Source organism: Molossus molossus, unplaced genomic scaffold (genome assembly GCF_014108415.1).
Source record: "Molossus molossus isolate mMolMol1 unplaced genomic scaffold, mMolMol1.p scaffold_m16_p_7, whole genome shotgun sequence".
In the NCBI taxonomy this organism is placed as follows: domain Eukaryota; kingdom Metazoa; phylum Chordata; class Mammalia; order Chiroptera; family Molossidae; genus Molossus; species Molossus molossus.
Genome location: NW_023425401.1, coordinates 70454530 through 70476447, shown reverse-complemented (window position 1 = coordinate 70476447; position 21918 = coordinate 70454530).

Here is a 21918-nt window from a genome sequence, read left to right as displayed (position 1 = left end):
GATTTGGATGAAGCAGGGAGAACCAACTTTAAACACCCCTGTCCAGTCTTAACTCTTGGTTAGATTTGCTAGCCCAGGGAATGGTAGTTATCTTCTAGCTTTTTTTGCCTGGAGGCTATTAGTAGAGGTCACCTGAAGAACCTTGGTTTCTGAGTTGACTGAACAACTCCCTTATGTGCTCAGTGTAAGAGGATTTCCGGAACATAGGGCAGATGCTGGTTGTTAATGGGCCTCAATTAGCATTTCAATGGCCACCAAGTGGGGTTGAATCTCCGAGGGAGGGGCCGCCGCCTCTCCCCAGGGTCCTGGGAAGGAGTTAGATGACCACAGTCCTGCATGGCTTCAGTCAGCAAAAGCTCTGTGCACCCTCCAAATCCATAGTGTCCCCACACAGTTTCAGTCCAGTCTGCCTTTACTCTGCCAGAACCCAAGGTGAGTGGCTGCTGCCAATTTAGCCTCTGACTGGACTCTGCGTCATGGAGCCACCTAGGATATTTAAACTGAGAGCTCTGCTCCCAGCCAAGGTCAACCGTGGCTGTGGCACCAGCTGAAGGCATAGCACCCAGCCAAGGCCACAGGTCCCAGCCGCGGTTGTCGGATGCAGCCAAGGCAGCAGCATCTTCCAGCCAAGGCAGCTGGACATAGCTGAGGGTGTAGCAACCAGCCGAGGTCACAGGACCCAGCCAAGGGTGCAACTTCCATCTGAGTCCCCTGGTCCCAGCCTGGTCCACTGGTCCCTGCCCAGGCCGCTGTGGACCGTGGGCTCCCAGCCCCCTCTTGCATCCTCGCAAGCCTACCAGAATTGAGTCAGTGTCCCTGGTTATGTGGTTGTCCAAGCTGCCTTTCGGATGCCCCTTCCTGACGATTTGTCTGTATTTTTATTGTAAATCCTGTTTGGTCCTGGGAGATGGTCTGTGTAGCTTCCATTCACTTCAGTGCCATTTTTCTGTCCCCGAATTCTGAAGTTTTCAAGTATAATTTTCAGTAGATATCTATGAAATCTATTTGATTTAGTGCTTCATTTAGAGTCTGTGTTTCCGTGTTAATTTTTTGTCTAGAAGATCTATCCAGTGATGTGAGTGGGGTGTTGAAGTCTCCTGCTATGATTGTATTGCTATTGATTTCTCCTTTCAAGTCCTCCAAAAGATTTTTAATATATGTTGGTGCTCCTATATTGGGTGCATATGTTTACCAAGGTTATATCTTCCTGTTTAATAGATTTTTTTCAGTATTATGTAGTGGCCTTTTTCTCTCTAGTTATGGCCTTCATTTTGAAATCTATTTTATCAGATATGAGTATTACTATCCTAGCTTTTGTTTTGTTTTTATTATTTCTGTTTGCTTGAATGATTTTTTTTTTCATCCCTTCACTTTCAACCTATGTGAGTCTTTTGTTGTGAGGTGGGTCTCTTGTAAACAACATATATATGAGTCATATTTTCTTATCCAATCAGCTCCTCTCTGTCTTTTTTATTAGAGCATTCAAACCATTCACATTTAAGGTGATAATTGATATGTGCATATTTATTACCATTTTTGTTTAGTATGGTTCTATTTTTCTTCCTATTTCTTCTACTAATTACAGCAGTCTTTTTAGCATATCTTGCCATACTGGTTTAGTGTTAATATATTCCCTTAGCCTTTTTTTTTTTGTTTGTTTTTTGTTTTTTTGTCTGGGAAGCTCTTTATTTGACCTTCTATTTTGAACGATAGGCTTGCTGGGTAGAGTAGTCTTGTATTCAGATCCCTTTTTTTTCATGACCTTGTTTACCTCATGCCATTCTCTTCTGGCCTGTAATGTTTCTGTTGAAAATTCAGTTGATAGCCTAATGGGAATTTCTTTGTAGGTAACCTGTTGCTTATCTCTTGCTGCCTTTAGGATTCTCTCTTTTTCTTTAATTTTTGGCATTTTAATTACTATGTGTCTTTGTTTTGGCCCGCTTGGGCTCTTGTTACTCAGGGCTCTTTTTGCTTCCTGAAGTTGAATGCCTTCTTTCTTCACAAATTATGAAAATTTTCTGTCACTATTTCTTTAAATATATTCTCTAACCCTTGCCCATTTTCTTCCTCTTTGGGGACTCCTATGATGCAAATGTTATTACTTTTCTAGTTGTCCCACAGTTTTCATAAGCTGTCTTTCAGCTTTTAAATTGTTTTTATTCTTTTCATTTTTTTATTGGTTGATTTTTTTCTACTGTGTCCTCTTATTCACTGATCTGGACCTCAGCTTTGTCTACTCTTCTGGTTAGTCTTTCCAGTGTGTTCTTACTTTCTGCTTTGTCATTCTTCATTTCTACTTTGTTGGTTTTCAATGTTTCTACATCTTTACTCATGGTGCTGATGTCCTTACTCATGCTGTTGAGCTTCATCAAGATCATGGCTCTCTCTGAATTTAATTATCTGAAGATAATTTGCTTAACTCTATTTTATTTATCTCATCTTCGATGGAGTTTTCTTTTTCTTTTATTTGAGATTTGTTACTTTGTTTCACCATTTTGGCTTTCTCAGTGGGTTTTGGATCCTGCCATTTTTTCCTGGTCGATGTTGGTTTTCTGTTGTTTGTGGCTCCCTCTACTGGCTTTAGATGGGCCTGCCCAGACCCATATTAAACACCACTGTCAAGTCTTACTTTCCCAGGTAGATTTGCTAGCCCAGGAAAGGTTCAGTTATCCTCTAGCTTTTTCCTGGATGCTAGTGTTTTCAGTTACTCAGTGCCTTCAAATGTTGTCCTGGTGTTCTACATAAGAGAATTTGCAGAGGGTGGTATAGGTGCTGCTTGTTAATGAGCCTCAATTTGCATTTCTTTGCCTCACCTGGGAAAGGCTGAATCATTGAAGTGGGGGGCTGCTGCTTTTCCCCACAGCTCTGGGAAAAGGCACACTGGCCAGTGTCCTTTGTGGCTACAACTCAGCAGAAACTCTGAGTGCCATCCCAATCCCAGTTGTCCTCACAGATTTCCTGTCCAGTCTTCCCTCCTCCTATTGTATCCCACAAGTGAATGTCTGTGGCTAATTTAGAGCTCTGTCCTGGCTCTCTGCGCTGTGGAATAAGCTTGGTCTTTATTCCCCAAGGGCTTTGCTTACTGCTAATACTGCTGCTGTCCATGGGCTCCCAGATCACCACCCTCTTGTGCCTCTGCATATCCTACCAGTTTCCTTGGTTATATGGTCCTGTTTTGCTGCTTTCTGGTTGCTTTTCCTGAGTATTTGTCTTTATTTTAGTTGTAATTCTTGTTTGGTCATGAAAGATCGTCTGTGTAGCTTCTATTCACTCTCCCTCCATTTTCACATCCTCTATGCCTATCTTGTGCTCAGCTAGTTCTCACAGGCCTCTCTGGTGCTGGCTCTCTCACCCTGCAGGTCCCATGGACTGGCAGCTGTATTGCACCAGTCTTTCTTGGGTTCAGGCTTCTCACTGCTCTTGTGAGCTGCTGAATCGCACAGGCCCCCATGGAGCCCAGGTCCCACCACTGGCAGCTGGTGAGTGCTGCTGCCCCATGGAGCTCGACTCCTGCTCAGCTTTTGCTGTAGTTTTTAAGGATGGATCTCAGCTGCTGGTCTGTGCTTGTGTTGCTTGGGGATAGATGTCTGCTCCCCAGCTCTGTTGCTGAGGGTATATCTCAACTCTGATTGGGCTGCTACTATGGGGGATGGTTCTGGACTTCGTGCTGTCTTTGGCTTCAGAAACCGGCACCATAGCAGCTTTGCTACTGTGCACTAGTCTGTGTTGGCACAGGGTGTCCACTGTCCAATGGTGTTTGGTGTACTGGTGGGCTCAAGTTGCTGGGCTCTAGCCGCTCCCACTGCCTCCTCCCAGGGAAGACCCAGGATGTTCCAAAATGGTGGGACTTTTGTGCTGCACAGGGAGAAGTGCCCTGAAGAGCCACTTGTCATGGTACCTGGCTGTTCCTGTCCACAGCACATGAACTTGCTGCTTCGCATCTCTGCACTGCTCAGCTTTTGTCATCCACCTTCACATCCACTCACACTCTTCACACATTAGCTTACTTTCTCACACACTCACCCTCCCTCTGGTCCTGCCCACTGCCATCTTCCTCAAATGGTATACTTTTAAAAACTGCAAAAATATTCCAGAAATTTATATGAAATTAAAAACAACAACAACAACAAATAGCTGCAGCAATCTTGAAAAATAAGAACAGTCAGGCCAGTGTGGCTCAGTGGTTGAGTATTGACCCATGCACCAAGAGGTCACCAGTTCGATTCCTTATCAGGACACATGCCCAGATTGTGGGTCCCAAACCCAGTGGTGGAATGCAGGAGGTGGCCAATCAGTGTTCTCTCTCATTTATGTTTCTATCTCTCACTCCCTTTCTCTCTAAAATCAATAATAAAAAAAAAAAGAACAAAACTGGAGGTATCACAATACCAGAAGACCATTGTAATCCAAACATCCTGATACTGGCATATCAAAAGGCATATACACTAATTGAACACAACAGAAAGCCCAGAAATCAAGCCATACCTTTATGGCCAATTAATATTTGACAAAGAAGGCAACAGCATACAGTGGAGTAAAGAAAGTCTCTTCAATAAATAATGTTTGGAATACTGAAATGGTATATGCAAAACAATGAAACTAGATCATCAACTTACACCATACACAAGAATTAACTCAAAATTAATCAAAGACTTAAATGTAAGTCATGAAACCATAAAAATCCTAAAAGAAAACATAGGGAGTCAAATTTCAGACATCTCTCACCACTATATTTTTGCTGATATGTTTATGAGGACAAGATAAACAAATGGGACTACCTCAAGCTAAAAAGCTTCTGCAAATTAATAGAAATCATCAACAAAATGAAAAAAAGAACCTACTCTATTGGAGAACATATGCACCAATGATACATTCGATAATAGGTTTATTTCCAAAATATATAAAGAACTGAACACCAGAAAGTGAAACAAAGTTAAAAATGGGCAAAGGACCTAAATAGACACTTCTCCAAAAAGGACATACAGATCACCAATAGACATATAAAAAAATATCAACGTCACTAATTATCAGAGAGATGCAAATACAAACTACAATGAGGCATCGTCTTACAACTGCCAAAATGGCTACTATCAATAAATCAGCAATCAAGTCCTGGCAAGCATGTGTAGAAAAGGAAACACTTGTTCACTGCTTGTGAAAATGCAGAGTGGTACATCCACTGTGGAAAACAGTATGGAGTTTGTTTTTAAAAATTAAAAATAGAACTGCTTTTTGACCCAGTAATCCAACTTTTGGAAATATATTCTAGGAATCCCGAGACACCCATCAGAAAGAATATATGTTCCCCTATGTTCATAGCAGTGTTAGTTCCCGTTAGTAGATATGTGGATAAAAAATGCTGTGGTACATTTTACGCAATGAAATACTATGTAGCCGCAAAAAAGGAGGATCTTGCCCTGGCCAGTTTGGTTCAGCAGTTGCATTGACCTGCCGACCAGAGTCCTGGGTTCAGTTTCTGCTAGGGGCACATACCAAAAAAAAAAAAAAAAGAAAAGAAAAAGAAAAAGGAAGATCTCTTACCCTTTGCAATGGTATAGATGGACCTGGACATTATTATGCTATGTGACATAAGCTAGTCACTGAGAGGCAAATATCACATGATCTCCAGCAAGTTTTATATTCCTTGTTCATTTTCTTCTTCTGGTTCCCCTATGATGTGAATATTGTTACACATGATGTTTTCCCAAAATCCCCTTAGACTTTTCTAATTTTCTAAATTATTTTTTCTTTTTGATGCTCTGCTTGGGTTCCTACTGTTATTTTTTCCTCTAAATTGCTGATTTGATCCTCTGCTTCATCTAGTCTGCTGTTGATTCTTTCTAGTGTATTCTTCATCTAGGATATTGTATTTCTCATTTCTGACTTGCTCTTTTTTTATGAATTTTATGTCTTTTTTAATGCTACTATCTCTTTGTTTAAATTCTAGCTGAGATCATCCATTCTTTCTCTAAGGTCCTTGGACATCCATATAACCATTGTTTTCAACTGCATGTGGTACTTTGGTTGGTTCCATTTTAATTAATTATTTCTCTGGGGACCACTCATTTTTTTTCACTAGGGGCATATTTGTTTTTTCTCTCCATTTGTCTCTGTGTATTAAGTACATATGCTCTGACTCCCAAATAAAACACCTATATTGTAAAATCTTCATAACATGGATGTGATCTAGAAGATTGTGTCACACCTGAACTTGATGCTCTAGAAAATTTTCTTGTGGCTTATGTGCACCCTCCTGTTGTAGTTTTGTCTTTAATGCTGTTGGGTATTTCATGGATGAAGTTAACCCTTCAGGCTTCGTGACTATATGGATATACCTCAGTCACCTTGTATGAGTTGCTGTTCAGAGGCTAAGCCTTGGGGTGGAATTGTTCCTTGCAGGATCTTGTGTCTGCCAGAATCCCTCTTTTGGTGTGCCATTTATGTGGCTAATTAGGTTAAACTCTTGTGTGGTTTGAATCCCACCAGTGATTTCACTGGTTTTGGGTCCACTTGGGTGGGTTTCAGTTAGAGATCGATGTCAGACATTGTGTGTAACCAGCCTTGGGCTACCTGTCTGGAGCTATCACACTATTTATATTTTGTGGCTGATTTTACTGCACCTGAGTGTACATGGGAGGAGCCAATTTGTATACAAGGTTGGCTTCCTTTAGCACCGAGTTAGGGGCAGGTCTGAAAAATGCTCTCTTAGTTTTTTTCCCACATGTCAGTTACTTTGCCTTCACCTGTGGTTGCCTGGTGTTTCTTCAGAGCCTTCCAAAGAAAGACTGTGATGGCTCAGGCTGGTCACAACACACACACTTTTCCACTGGTCACAATCTCGGTGTTGCCAGGTAACCAGGATTGAGAAAATGAGATGGGGCTGTTGGGTTCTCTACTTAAGGTCTGCACAGTCAGGCACTCAGTGAGGTGGAAATGGCCCCTACTCCAGATCCAAACCACTAAGTCTCTGCCTGATTCTCTCACTCTGGCTCTTCCAGGAAAAGCATGCTACAAGTTCTGTTTGGGTGCAGTCATCCATTTTCTCTGAAGAAGCAAGCTTAACTGGGTAGAGTCACTAGGCTCAGGAGATAAAAAGAGTCTGCTGTTGGGTTGGTTCCAGCCTAGCCTGAAAGAAGAATCCAAGCACTTTGTCCTGGTTCCATACAATAGTCTTCAAGTGAGACATACTCCAAAAGCCTCAGCTTTAAGCTGTACATCCTCCCCCAATGCTGCATAATTGAGCTCATCCAGGAATGACCCCTGGGACTTGTGTGGGTCCATTCAAATAGTCTCCCATTGGAAGTGTTACCGGAAAGCCTGTCAAAGGATGTGGGGCACTTCTTCCACAGCCAGGAAGGACCACTGGGACTTGTGTCGGTCTATTAAAATAGTCTCCCATTGGAAGTGTTATCAAAAAGCCTATCAAAGGGTATGGGGCACTTCTTACTCTTCCTTGGATAGCATGGGCTGAGATTGCAGGTGAGATAAAAGTGGTTCCCCTATGATGTAGACATACAACCCAGCACACACTGTATGATCCCCAGACAAAGCCTTCTTGGGAGATGCTCCAAAAGTCCCTGATCTGGGCTGTACTCAGATCCTTCTGTATGATTAAACTCATCAGGGTGGGTCATGGAGTAGCAGAGCAAGGCAACTGAGTCAACAAGTTGGGGAGCACACAAGTTTTGTTCTCAAGGTAGAGAAGAATAATAAGCTTTCCAAAGCTACACAGTCAATACTGTCTATTTCTCTACCAAGAGCTTTTCCAGAAAAAAGAGTACCCCAAAGTTTTCTACTAGGTGAAGCCAGCAGACCCCTCTGCAGTACCTGAGCATAGCAAAATGTTGTCACCAGTAGTTGGAAGACCAGGCAGTGCACTCCCCAGGCTAGTGCTGTAACATTAGGTGTGGTTGACCCTGGATAGGTGGCATCTTGGTCTCCAGTAGACTCCCTTATCTTCCAGGCAGAATGAATCGCCACTGATTTTCACCATCAGATGCTGTGCAGGCTTCTCTGCCCATCTTTGTTGCACTGTGTTGGGGATCCCTGCATGGGGTTGAAACCCCTCACTCCTAGGGAGAGAGAGTTTTGCAACCACAATATCCCTCTGGCTTCTCAGCCACAACAATTTGGTGCGGGGACTAGCCCTTTTCCCTTCTCTGCTCTTTTAACCAGTTTTATGTAGCTTCTTTGGTAAATCTTTGGTTATAGTATTTTAGTTCTGTTAGTTTTTAATTGATTATTTATGTTGATTGCTCTATAATATAGCTGTAAATCTGCGTTGGCACTGGAAATGGATGACTGCAGCTGTCTTGGACTCTATTTTTCATCTCTGATTTTTTTTTAAATATTTTTTTTTTCTTTTATCTCTTTGTTGAAATTTTCACTAAGTTCTTCTATTCTACTCCCAAGTTCATTGAACATTCCTATAACCAGTGTTTTGAACTTTGTATCTGGTAGATTGCCATCTTTAGTTATTTTTCTGGAGTTTTGTTCTATTTTTTTTTTTTAATTTTAGTTTTTGGACATATTTCTTTGTCCCCTAATTTTTGCTGACTCTGTGTTTTTTCTATGTATTGGGTAGACCTACTATGTCACTTCTGCATAGTGACCTTGGTAGATGGTTTCCTATGTGACACAGTGGCACAGTCTCTCTGGTCAATTGAGATGTGTGCTCTAGGTATGTCCCCTGTGTTGCCTGTGTGTGCCCTTCTGTTTTAATTGGGTCTCATTTGTTGTTGGAACATCAATGGTTGAAGTTGTCCTTCAGTCTGAATGACTGTGAGGGATGGATATGACTACATTGGACCAGTTGTTGGATGGGGGCTGACTACATCAAGTGGGATGTGGAGCCAGCCAGGACTGTCCTTTGGGTGTATCAGTTCTGAAGCTGACTCGAGAGGTCTGGTGCACACTGAAGCTATATACAAGGTGTGTTGGGCCTGGGGCCTCTTGGAAGGTGCTCTATTGTCAATTAATTTCAGCTATCACTTGTGGAGGGCTTTTGTCTGCTTGGTAGGAGGACAAAGTGATCTTCAGTTTGTTGTCACTTGTGCAGGTCTTGAAGGTACTTGGGACAAGCTATGCTGTGAATCAAGGATAGCAGCCACATTTGTTGGGCTTGGGTTCTTTTTTTGGGCATTACAATGTGAGCTAAAGCCAGCCACTATTTATGCCACGCTTGTGGTTGCTTAATGGAGCTACCATATAGGCCAGAATGGCCTTTACTTCTGTCAGTTTTGGGGCCACTTGATGGGTGTTATAATAAAAATGAAAAGAGTCATTGTTTGTGCTGGGCTTGGGGTGCTAAGCAGGAGCCACAATGTACATTGAAGCTGCTGCTGCTTGTGTGAGGTCTGTGGACCTTTGAGAAAAGCTGTAGTGCAAGACCAGTACAACTACCACTTAAGTGAAGTTTGCAGTCCTCTGGATGAATCTCTTGTGTGATTTGAGGCATGTTGCCCCTGTGGAGGAGCCAGTGGAAGAGGCTTAGGCTTGGCAAAGGAATAGAGTGGGGTGGGATTTTAGGAAATTACCAATTAAAATGTTAATCATATTAATGGAGAGCACAGATTTGGGTGCCTGTAGCTGGCCAGCTTGGTGAAAATACTTAACAAAGAAAAAAATGTTACCCACCAGTGCTTCCAGTCCCCAACCATTTCCTGTTAAGCACTCACCTTGAAGTTAGTAATTTTGGTTCCTTATTGTATCCCCCTGGTAGTTTTCAGATGCTATTGGTGATTATAGCAAGTGAGTTTGTATGCTGGACCGTTATGAGGAGCATGTCTTAGTCTTCATTAGTCTTTTGTCTCACTGGGATACAATACCCTCTGGTTTTCACAGCCAGATATTACTGGGACTCTTTTTCCTGGCACTGGTGTTCTAGACTGGGGAGCTTGATGCAAAGCTGGGACACTTCACTCATTAGGTTGACTTCTGGAGCTGAGAAATCGCTTCTGTTTCTTTTTTCAAAAATTTTTATTGAGTTTATTGGAGTGACATTGGTTAATAAAATTATATAGATTTCAAGTGTACAGTTCTATAATACATCATCTGGATATTGTATTGTGTGTACACCACCACAAGTCAAATCTCTTTCCATCACTATTTAGTACTCCTTTACCCTCTTCTACCCGCCACCCACCCTGCTTTTCCTCTATGTCTATGAGTTTCCTTTTTGCTTCATTTCTTCAGTTATTTCACCCAAACCCCAACCCCCCACCTTCTGACAGCTGCCAGTCTGTTCTTTGTAGCTATACGTCAGTTTATTGTTTGTTCATTAGATTCCACATATAGGTGAAATTATATAGTATTTGTCTTCCTCTACTGGCTGATTTTGCCTAGCAAAATTATCTTCAGGTTCATCTGTTGCAAAATAAGATTTTCCTCTTTTGCAGCTGTGAAATACTCTGTTGTGTAAACGTACCATAGAGTTTTATCCACAAATTTACTGATGCATACGTGGGCTGCTTCCAAACATTGGCTATTTATTGTAAATAACGCTTCTGTGAACATAGGGATGCATATATCATTTCTGATTGGTGTTTCAAGATTCTTAGGATATATTCCCAGAAATATAATTGCTCAGTCACAGGGCAATACCATTTTCATATTTCTGAGGGAAATTCATGCTCTATTCCACAGTGACCACACCAATCTGCATTCCCAACAACAGAGCACAAGGTTTTCCATTTGTCCATATCCTCACCTTAAATTGTTGTTAATTTATTCTGACAGGTAAGAAGTGATATGTCACTGTGTTATTAATTTGCATTTCTCTTATGAGTAATGATGTTAAGCATCTTTTTATATGTCTGTTGGCCATCTGTGTGTTCTCTTTGGAGTCTATTTACATTCTTTGCTCAATTTTTAAAAATTTATCTTTGTTGTTGAAATTATTATAGATGTTCCTCGCCACCTCCACCAATTGTGACACTACTCTAAATTACTATGCCTAACTGCCTTCCCCACACTATTAACAGTGTTCACTGGTTATACATATGTGCATATAAGTGCTTTGGTTTATTTCTTTCTGTACCTCCCACTCCTTTCATATGAGGTTCTTTTTTTTATTTTTTAATTAATTAATTTTTGTTACACATGTTTCTCCTATTCCCCCCACTGATTCCCCCCTTGCCCTCCTTCCCTGCCCTGTCCACAGCTTTGTTGTTCATGCCCATTGTTCATGCATACATACATATAAGTTCTGTGGTTTATCTCTCCCCCATCCCATTTTCAGGGATTGTTGTCTGTACTCTACTTCCACATCTCTGGGAATACCCCACTCCTCAGACTGTTATGCTCATTATGTTCCACAAATAAGTGAGATCATATGATACTTGTCTTTATCTGTTTGGCTTGTTTCGCCTAGGATACTTTCCAGGTCCTTCCATGTCGTCTCAAAGGATAAAACATCTTTCTTACAGCTGCATAATACTCCATTTTGTATATGTACCACTGCTTTTTTATCCATTCATCTACTGATGGACATTTGGGATGTTTCCAGATCTTAGCTATTGTAAATAGTGCTGCTACTAATGGGGGGGGGGGTACATATATTCTTTCTGATTGGTGTTTCAGGCTTCTTAGGGTATATTTCTAGAAGTGGGATCACTGGGTCAAATGGAAGTTCAATTTTTAATTTTCTGGGTAACACCATATTGTTTTCCATAGTGGCTGCACCAGTCTGCATTCCCACCAGCAGTGCACTAGAGTCCACTTTTCTCCACACCCTCACCAACACTTGTTGTTTGATGATTTGTTGATGTTGGCCATTCTGACAGGTGTGAGGTGCTACCACATTGTTGTTTTAATTTGCATCTCTCTGATGATTAGTGATGATGAGCATTTCTTCATATGTCTCTTAACCATTTCCATGTCCTGTTGAAAAGGTGTTTATTTAGTTGCTCTGCACATTTTTTAATTGGGTTCTTTGTCTTCCTTTTGTTGAATTGTATGAGCACTCCATATATTTTGAAAATTAACCTTTTATCTGATGTATCATTGGCAATTATGCTCTCCCATACAGTGGGTTGCCTTTCCATTTTGGTGGTTGTATCTTTTGCTGTGCAGAAGCTTTTGAGTTTGATGTAGTCTCATGTGTTCATTTTCTCCTTTGTTTCTGTTGCCTTAGGTGATGTATCAGTGAAAATTCTGCTGCGTATAATGTCTTAAATTTTGTTGCCTACATTTCCTTCTAGGATTTTTATGGATCCAAGAGTCACATTTAAGTTTTTTATCCATTTTGAGTTTATTCTTGTGTATGGTGTAAGTTGATGGTCTAGTTTCATTTTTTTTTTTGCATGTAGCTGTCTAATTTTCCCAACACCATTTATTAAAGAGTCTGTCTTTACTGCACTGTATGCTCTTGCCACCTTTGTCAAATATTAATTGAGCATATCACCTTGGGTCTATTTCTGGGATCTCTCTTCTGTTCCACTGGTCTATATATCTGTTCTTGTGCCAGGACCAGGCTGTTTTGATTACAGTGGCTTTGTAGTATAACCTGAAATCTGGAAATGTGATTCCTCCTACTTTTTTTCTTCTTTTACAAGATTGCTGTGGCTATTTGGGGTTAATTTTTGTTCCATATGAACTTTTGAAGTATTTGTTCTAGTTCTGTGATATATGTCATTGGTATTTTGATGGGGATTGCATTGAATCTAAAGATTGCTTTGGGTAGTAAGGACATTTTAATGATGTTAATTCTTCCAATCCATGAACATGGTATGTGCTTCCACTTTCTTATATCTTCCTCTATTTCTTTTTTCAATGGCCTGTAGTTTTATGTGAATAGGTCCTTTATTTCTTTGGTTAAGTTTATTCCTAGGTATCTTAATTTTTTTTTTTTTTTTTTGCTGCAATGGTAAATGGGATTGTGTTCTTAGTTTCTCTTTCTGTGAGTTCATCATTGGTGTATAAGAATGCCATCAATTTCTTGATGTTAATGTATCCTGCTACTTTGCCAAATTAATTTATTAAGTTTATTAAATTTTTGATGGAGTCTTTGGGTTTTTTTATGTATAGTGTCATGTCATATGCCAATAATAACAGTTTCACTTCCTCCTTTCCAATTTGGATCCCTTTCATTTTTCCTTCCTGTCTGATTGCTGTGGTTAAGACTTCCAGTACTATGTTAAATAAGAGTGGTGAAAGTGGGCATCCTTGTCTTATTCCTGTTCTTAAGGGAAATACTTTTAGTTTTTGCCCATTGAGTATGATGTTGGCTGTAGGTCTTTCATATATGGCCTTTATTATATCAAGATATGATACCTCTATTTCCTTATTGCTGAGCACTTTTATCAGAAATGGATCCTGAATTTTTTCAGAGGCTTTTTCAGCATCTATTAATAAGATCATGTAGTTTTTATTCTTCATTTTATTTATGTGGTGTATCATGTTTATTGATTTGTGAATATTGTACCAGCCTTGCATCCCTGGCATGAATCCCACTTGGTCATGGTGAACAATTTTTTGATATATTGTTGGATTTGATTTGCTAGTGTTTTGTTCAGGATTTTGGCATCTATGGTCATCAGGGATATTGGCCTGTAGTTTTCTTTATTTGTAGTGTCTTTTTCTGGTTTTGGAATTAGAATTATGCTGGCCTCATGAAACGAGATTGGAAGTCTTCCTTCTTCTTGAATTTTTTGAAATAGTTTGAGGAGAATGGGTATTATTTCTTCTTTGAGTGTTTGGTAAAATGTCCCCATGAAGCCCTCTGGGCCTGGGCTTTTGTTTGCTGGAAGAGTCTTGATTACGTCTTCAATTTTTTTTTTTTTGTTATTATTGTGTTTTTCAAGTTTTCTATCTCTTCCTGGTCCAGTTTTGGGAGACTATGTGTTTCTAGAAATTTGTCCATTTCATTTAGATTGTCGATTTGTTGCCGTATAATTGTTCATAATATTTGTTAACAATCCTTTTCATTTCTTTGATGTCAGTTATTATTTCTTCTCTTTCATATCTTATTTTGTGTATTTGGGTTCTGTTGTGTATTTCTTGGTGAGTCTAGTTAAGAGTTCATCAATCCTTTTTATCTTTTCAAAGAAGCAGTTCTCTGTATCATTGATACTTTGAATTGTTTTTCGGTCTCCATGTCATTTATTTCTGCTCTGATCTTTACTATTTCCTTTCTTCTATTTGCTATGGGGTTTTCTTTTTACTTGCTTTCTAGTTGTTAAAGTTGTGAGGTTAGATAGTCTATTAGAAATTTTTCTTGTTTCTTGAGGTAGGCCTGTCGTGATATGAACTTCCCTCTCAGAACTGCTTTCGCTGCATCCCATAGATTTTGTTTTGTTGTGTTTTCATTTTCATTGGTTTCCCAGAAGTTTTTAATTTCTTTCTTGATCTCGATGTTAACTCATTCATTGTTTAATAACATGCTATTTAGCCTCCATGTTTTCAAATGTCTTTGCATGTTTTTGTTGCTATTCATTTATATTTGCATTCCATTTTGATCTGAGAAAATGCTTGATATGATTTCAATCTTCCTGAACTTGTAGAGCCCTATTTTGTGTCCTATCATGTGGTCTATCTTTGAGAATGTCCCATGTGCACTTGAGAAGATTATGAATTCTGTACTGTTGGGGTGTAATTCTCTGTAGATATCTATTAAATCCATTTGATCTAACGCTTCATTTAGTGTCTTTGTTTCCTTGTTAATTTTTCGTGTAGAAGATCTACCCAGTGATGTCAGCAGGGTATTAAAAGTCCCCTTCTATGACTGTATTGCTGTTGATTTCTTCTTTGGAATCCTCCAAAAAATTTTTAATATATGTTGGTGCTCCTAAATTGGGTGCATATTTGTTTACCAACATTATATGTTCCTGTTGGATAGATTTTTTTCAATATTATGCAGTGGCCCTCTTTGTCTCTAGTTATGGTCTTCATTTTGAAATCTACTTTATCCAAAATGAGTATTCCTACCCCAGCTTTTTTTTTCTTTTCATTTGCTTGAAAGATACTTTTTCATCCCTTTACTGTCAACCTATGTGAATCTTTTGTTGTGAGGTGAGTCTCTTGTAAACAACATATATGTGAGATATGCTTTCTTATCCAGTGAACTACTCTGTGTATTGTTATCAGAGCATTCAAACCACTCACATTTAAGGTGATAATTGATATGTACATATATTTTGCCATTTTTGTTTAGTGTGGTTCTATTTTTCTTCCTATTTCTACTACTAATTACACCAGTCCTTTAGCATTTCTTGCAGTGCTGTTTTGCTGTTAATATATTTCCTTAGCCTTTTTTTTTTTGTCTAGAAAGCTCTTTATTTGACCTTCTATGTTGAATGATAGCCTTGCTGGAGAGAGTAGTCTTGGATTCAGATACTTGTTTTTCATGACTTTGATTACTTCATGCCACTCCCTTCTGGTCTGTAGTGTTACTGTTGAGAAGTCAGCTGAGAACTTAATGGGGTTTCCATTGTAGGTAACCTGTTGCTTATCTCTTGCTGCCTTTAGGGTTCTCTCTTTGTCTTTAATTTTTGGCATTTTAATAACTATATGTCTTGGTGTGGGCCTGTTTGGGTTCTTCTTCCTTGGGGCTTTCTGTGCTTCTTGAACTTGAATGCCTTTCTTCTTCAGCAAGTTAGGAAAGTTTTCTGTCACTAGTTCTCCAAATTATTCTCTAAACCTTGCCCATTTTATTTTCTTCTTGGGGATGCCTATGATGCAAATATTATTACATTTTCAGTTTTTCCACAGTTCTCTTAAGCTGTCCTCCTGTTTTTAATTTTTTTTTCCTTTTGGTTTTCCAATTGGTTGATTTTTTTCTACCCTGTCTTCTAATTCAATGATACAGTTGTTAGCTTCTACTTTACTGGTTAGTCCTTCCAATATGTTCTTAATTTCTGCTATGTCATTCTTCATATCCACTTGGTTGGTTTTCAGTGTTTTTATATCTTTACTGATGGTGGTGATGTCCTTACTCATGCTGTTGAGCTTCCTTAAGATCATGGCTCTGAACTGTACCTCTGATAATTTGCTTAGCTTCATTTCATTTATCTTATCTTCTCTTGTTCTTTTGTTTGGGATTTGTTTCTCTGTTTCACCATTTTGGCTATTTCAGTGGGTGTTAGAGCCTGCCAAGTTTTCCCTGTGCATGTTGGTGTTCTGCTGTTTGTGGTTCTCTTTACAGGGTTTGGATGAGCCTTGGTGTGCCCACGGTAAACACCACTGTCAAGTCTTACTTACCTGGGTATATTTTCAACACCAGGAAACGTTCTGTTATCCTCTAGCTTTTTCCTGGTGGATAGTAGTCTCAGTTACTCAGTGCCTAGGAATGTAGCACTGGTGTTCTGTAGAGGAGGATTTCCAGAGGGTGGGATAGATGCTGGTTATTAATGAACCTCAATTTGCATTTCTTTGTTTCTCCTGGAAAAGTCTGAATCTCCAAGAGGAGTGCCTGCTACTTTTCCTCACAGCTCTGGGAAGGAGCAGACTGTCCACTGTCCTTTGTAGCTGTAACTCAGCAAAAACTCTGAGTGCCCTCCAACTCAGATGTCCCCATAGAGTTCTAGTCCAGTCTGCCCTTCTTCTCTGGTAGCCTCCAGCTGCATGGCTGTGGCTATTTTAGTGCTCTGTCCTGGCTCTCTTTGCTGTGGAGCTGGCTGGTCTTTATTCCCCAAGGGTGCTGCTCACAGCTAATACTGCTGCTTGTGCCTGGGCTCCTAGCCAGCCACCCTCTTTTGCCCCTGCAGATCCTACCAGTGTCCCAGGTTATATGATCCTGTGCTGCTGCTTTTCCATTCCTTTTTTTCTGAGGATTTGTCTTAATTTATTTGTAATTCTGGTTTTGTCCTGGGAGATTGTCTGCGTAGCTTCTATTCAATCCACCTCATTTTTTACATCCTCTCAGCCTATCTTGTGTGCAGCTGGGTCGCACAGGCCTTCCTGGTTCCCCAGCACCTTGTAGGTTTTGCAGGTAACTGTATCACACAATCCCTTTGGGGACCCAGCTCTATGTCTATGTTATGGGCTGCTGGGTTGCACAGGCCTCTCTGATGCTTCCACAACCCACCGGTCCCATGGATAACTGGATGGCACAGTCCCTACTGTGTTGTGCAGTCCTCTCTGTTTCTTCAGCACCTCACAAGCCCTGTGGGTAACTAGATCGCAGTTTCTGCTGGGTCACACAGCCCTCTTTGGTGTTTCAGCACCCTGCAGGTCCTGAGGGTACTAGCTGGCCCAGTCTCTGCTGCGTCACACAGGCCTCTCTGGTGCTTCAGCAACCTGCAGGTCCCACGTGTAACTGGATTGCACAGTTTCTGCTTGGTTGTACAGGCCTCTCTGGTGCTCCAAAAGCCTGCAGGTCCCACAGTTGGGCCACTGGATTGTACCAGTCTCTCTAGTGCTCTGGCTTCCCACTGCTCGTGTAAGCTACTGGGCCACACAGCTGGGGAGTGCTGCTGCCCTGTGGGGCTCAACTCCTGCTCAGCTTTTGCTGTAGTTTTTGGGGATGGGTCTCAGCTGCTGGTCTGTGCTTCTGGTGCCTGGGGATAGATGTCTGCTCCCCAGTCTCTGTTGCTGGGAGTATATCTAGACTGATTGGGCTGCTACTATGGGGGATGTTGCTGAGCTCCAGGCTCTCTGGCTTCCATGACCAGAACCTTGGGAGCTCCACTACTATGCACTGGTCTGTGTTGACACAGAGTGTCCAGTGGTCCGATGGTGCCAGGTATGCTAGTGGTCTCAGGTTGCTGGGCCATAGCTGCTCCCACTGCCTCCTCCCAGGGAAGACCCGGGATCTTTCAGAATGGTGGGACCTCCCCACAGAGCAGGGAGAATAGCCTTGAAGGGCTGCTTACTGAGGTAGCAGGCTGCTCCCATCCACAGCACAGGAACCTTCTGTTCCGCATCTCTGCACTGCTTGGGATTGGTAGTCCACCTTCACGTCCACTCACACTCTCTCACACACTTGCTCACTATCTCACACACCCACCCTTTCTCCAGTTCTGCCTGCTACCATCTTCCAGCGGCATTAATATTTTAATATGAATTGCTTTGAATCTATATATTGCTTTGAGTAGTAAGCACATTTAAATGATGTTGTTTCTTCCAATTCATAAACATGGTATATGCTTCTACTTTTTTACATCTTCCTCTATTTATTTTTTTGATGCCCTGTAGTTTTCTGATAACAGGTCTTTTACCTCCTTGATTAAGTTTATTCCTAGGTATCTATTTTTTGTTGCAATGCTTAATGAGATTGTTTTTTACATTTCCCTTTGTGAGTGTTTATTATTGGTGTATAATATGACATCAATATCTGAACCTTAATTTTTTTTCTAATTTGTTGAATTGATTTATTAAATCTAATTTTTGTTGGCATCTTTAAGGTTTTCTATGTGCAATATCATGTCCTCTGCAAATAATTACAGTTTTACTACCTCCTTTTCGATTTGGATGCCTTTTATTTTTTCTTCTTGTCTGATAACTGTAACTAAGACTTCCAGTACTATGTTGAATAATCCTGGAAAAAGTGACACCCCTGTCTTGTTCTCCATCTTAAGGAAATTGCTTTTAGTTTTTGCCCATTGAGTATGATGTTGGCTGTAGGTTTTTCATATATGGCCTTTATTATGTTGACATATGAGCCTTCTGTTCCCACTTTGCTGAGAGTTTTTATCAAAATGGGTGCTAAATTTTATCAAATGTTTTTTAAATATCTATTGATATGATCATATGATTTTTATCTTTCATTTTGTTTATGTGGTGTATCAAATTTATTGATTTCAAATACTATACTAACCTTGCATCTTGGGATAAATCTCACTGGTCATGATGAATAAATTGTTTTAATATATTGCTGGATATAATCTGCTAAGATTTTGTTGAGGATTTTGTTGTCTGTGTTCATCCTTGATATTGGCCTGTAATTTTATTTTTTTGTAGTGTCATTATCTGGTTTCCAATTAGTATCACGCTGGCCTTATAAAAAGAGCTTGGAAATCTTTCTTTCTCTTGAATTTTTGGTAATAGTTTGAGGAGAATAGGTGTTAGTTTTTTTTTGAACATTTAGAAAAATCCCACTGTGAAGCTGTCCAGAACATCCAGAACAGGGCTTTGTTTTTCTGGGAATTTATTGATTACTGCTTAATTTCCTTAGTTGTTATTGGTCTTTTCAGATTCTTTGACTTTTCATGGTTGAGTTTTAGAAGACTTTATTATTCTAGGAACTTGTTCATTTCTCCTAAGTAGTCTAATTTTTTTTTTGCATTTAATTGTTCATAGTATTTTCTTACAATCTCTTGTATTTTCGTGGTGTAATTAGTTACTTCGCCTCTTTCATTTCAGGTTTTATGTATTTAGGTCCTCTCACTTTGCTTCTTGGTGAGTCTGTTAGTTAATCAATTTTGTTTATCTTTTCAAAGAACCAGCTTTTGTATTATATATTGGTCTCTATGCCATTTATGTCCCCTTTGATCTTTATTATTTTCTTCCTTCTACTTACTTTAGGTTTTTCTTTTGGTTCTCTTTCTGGTTATTTTATTGCTGTGTTTAATAGTTTATTAGAAATTTGTTCTTGTTTCTTGAGGTAGGCCTCTGATGTTATGAACCTCCCTCTCCAGACTACTTTCACTGTGTCCCTTGAATTTTGTGTTGTTGTGAATTTATTTTCAATATTTTCCAGGAAGTTTTTGATGTCTTCTTTGATTTTATTTGTAACCCATCCATTTTGTAATAGCGTTCTGTTTAGCGTCCATGTGTTTGAATGTTTTGTTTTTTTTATTTATTTATTTTTATCCTCACCCGAGGATATTTTTCCATTTTTTGTACAGATAGAGTGGGAGGGAGAGAGAGGAAGGGAGAGAGAGAGAGAAACATCGACGTGAAGGGACACATCGAGTGGCTGCCATCCGCACAACCAACCAGGGCCGGGGACAAACTGCAACCGAAGTACGTGCCCTTAGCGGGAACCGAACCCGGGTCTCTCCGGACCGCAGGCCAACGCACCAACCTCTGAGCCAAACCGGCCAGGGCTGTTTGAATGTTTTTATTGTAGTTGGTTGCTAGTTTTATGCCACTGTGATCTGAGAATATACTTGATATGATTTCAATCTTCCTGAATGTGTGCTAACCTAGTTTGTGTCCTAACATGTGGTCTGTTTTTGAGAATGTCCTGTGTGCACTTGAGAAGAATGTACATTCTACAGCTTTGGGGTAAAATGTTCTGTAAATAATAATTAAATCTATTTGATCTAGTGTGACATTCAGGGTTTTTGTTTTTTTGTTAATTTGTTGTCTGGAAAATCAATCCAGTGAGGCCAGTGGGGTGTGAAAGTCAGTCCCCTACTATGATTCCTTTGCTGTTGATCTCTCCTTTATTTATTTATTTATTTATTTTATCCTCACCCAAGAACATTTGTTTTTATTTTTTGTTTAGATAGAGTGGGAGGTAGAGAGAGAGAGAAAAACATTGATGTGAAAGAAATGACACATCAAGTGGTTGCCACCCACATGATCCAACCAGGGTCAGGGACAAACTGCAACCAAGGTATGTGCCCTTAGCAGGAACTGAACCCTGGTCTCTCTGGACTGAAGGCCGATGCTCTAACCGCTGAGCCAAACCGGCCAGATCTCATCTCTCCTTTATAGTTCTCCAAAAGTTTTACAATATATTTTGGTGTTCCTATTGGGTGCATGTTTGTTTGCCAGGGTTATATCCTCTTGTTGGGTCAATCCCTTTAGTATTATGCAGTAAACTTTATTGTCTCTTGTTATGGTATTTACTTTGAAGTCTATTTTTCAGATATGAGTATTGCTACTCCAGTTGTTTTTATTTTTTTTATTTTTTTATGTTTGTTTGCAGGAAAATATTTTCCACTCCTTCATTTTCTTTCTGTGTGAGTCTTTGTTCTGTTGTCAGTCTCTTGTGAGAACATATATATGGATCATGTTTTCTTATCTGTTCAACTACCCTATATCTTTCGATTTGAGCATTTAATCTATTTACATTTAAGATTATTATCGATAGGTACTTATTTATTGCCATTTTAATTCATCATATTTATCTTTCTATATATTTCTTCTTATTATTATTACAGCAGTTTATTTACCATTTCTTGTAAGGCTAGTTTGGTCATAATAAATTCCTTATGCTTTTTTTTTTCTTGGAAGGTCTTTATTTCACCTTTTATTTTTAATAATAGTCTTGTTGGTAAAGTAGTCTTGGTTTTAGATTCCTGCTTTTTATTACCTTAAATGCTCCATGCTATTCCCTTCAGGCCTGTAGTATTTCTTTTGAGATATCACCTGACACCCTAATGAGAGCACCTTTGTAGGTAACACATTGTTCCACTTGCTGCCCTTAAGATTATCTTTTTGTTTTTAACTTTTGACATTTTAACTATGATTGTGTTGGTATAGGCCTCTTTGGGTTCTTCTGTGCTTCCTAAACTTGTGTCACTTTTTCTTCACCAAGATAGGGAAGTTTTCTGCTATTATTTATTTAAACAGTTTCTCTATTCCTTGCTCACTTTCTTCTTGTTCTGGTACTCCTATGATGTGGATGTTGTTATGTTTCCTGTTGTACCACAGCTCTCTTAAACTGTCCTTCCATTTTTTAATTGATTCAGGGTTTTGTTGTTGTTGTGCTCTGAGTAATTTTTTGTTTTCTTCACTGACTTCTAATGTACTGGTTCCATCCTCAGCTTTGTCTAATCTGCTATTTATTCCTTCCAGTGTATTCTTTATTTCTGTTATATCATTCTTTATTTCTGACTGTTATTTTTCATAGTTTCTATATATTTTTTTATGCTGTTGCGCATCCTTACAATTATTACTCTGAACTCTATCTGATAAGTTGCTTACCTCCATTTTATTTAGTTCTTCTTCTGAAAAAAAAATTCTTATTCTTTTATTTGGAGATTGTTTCCTTGTCTCTCCATTTTGGCTCACTTTTTGATTTGTTTA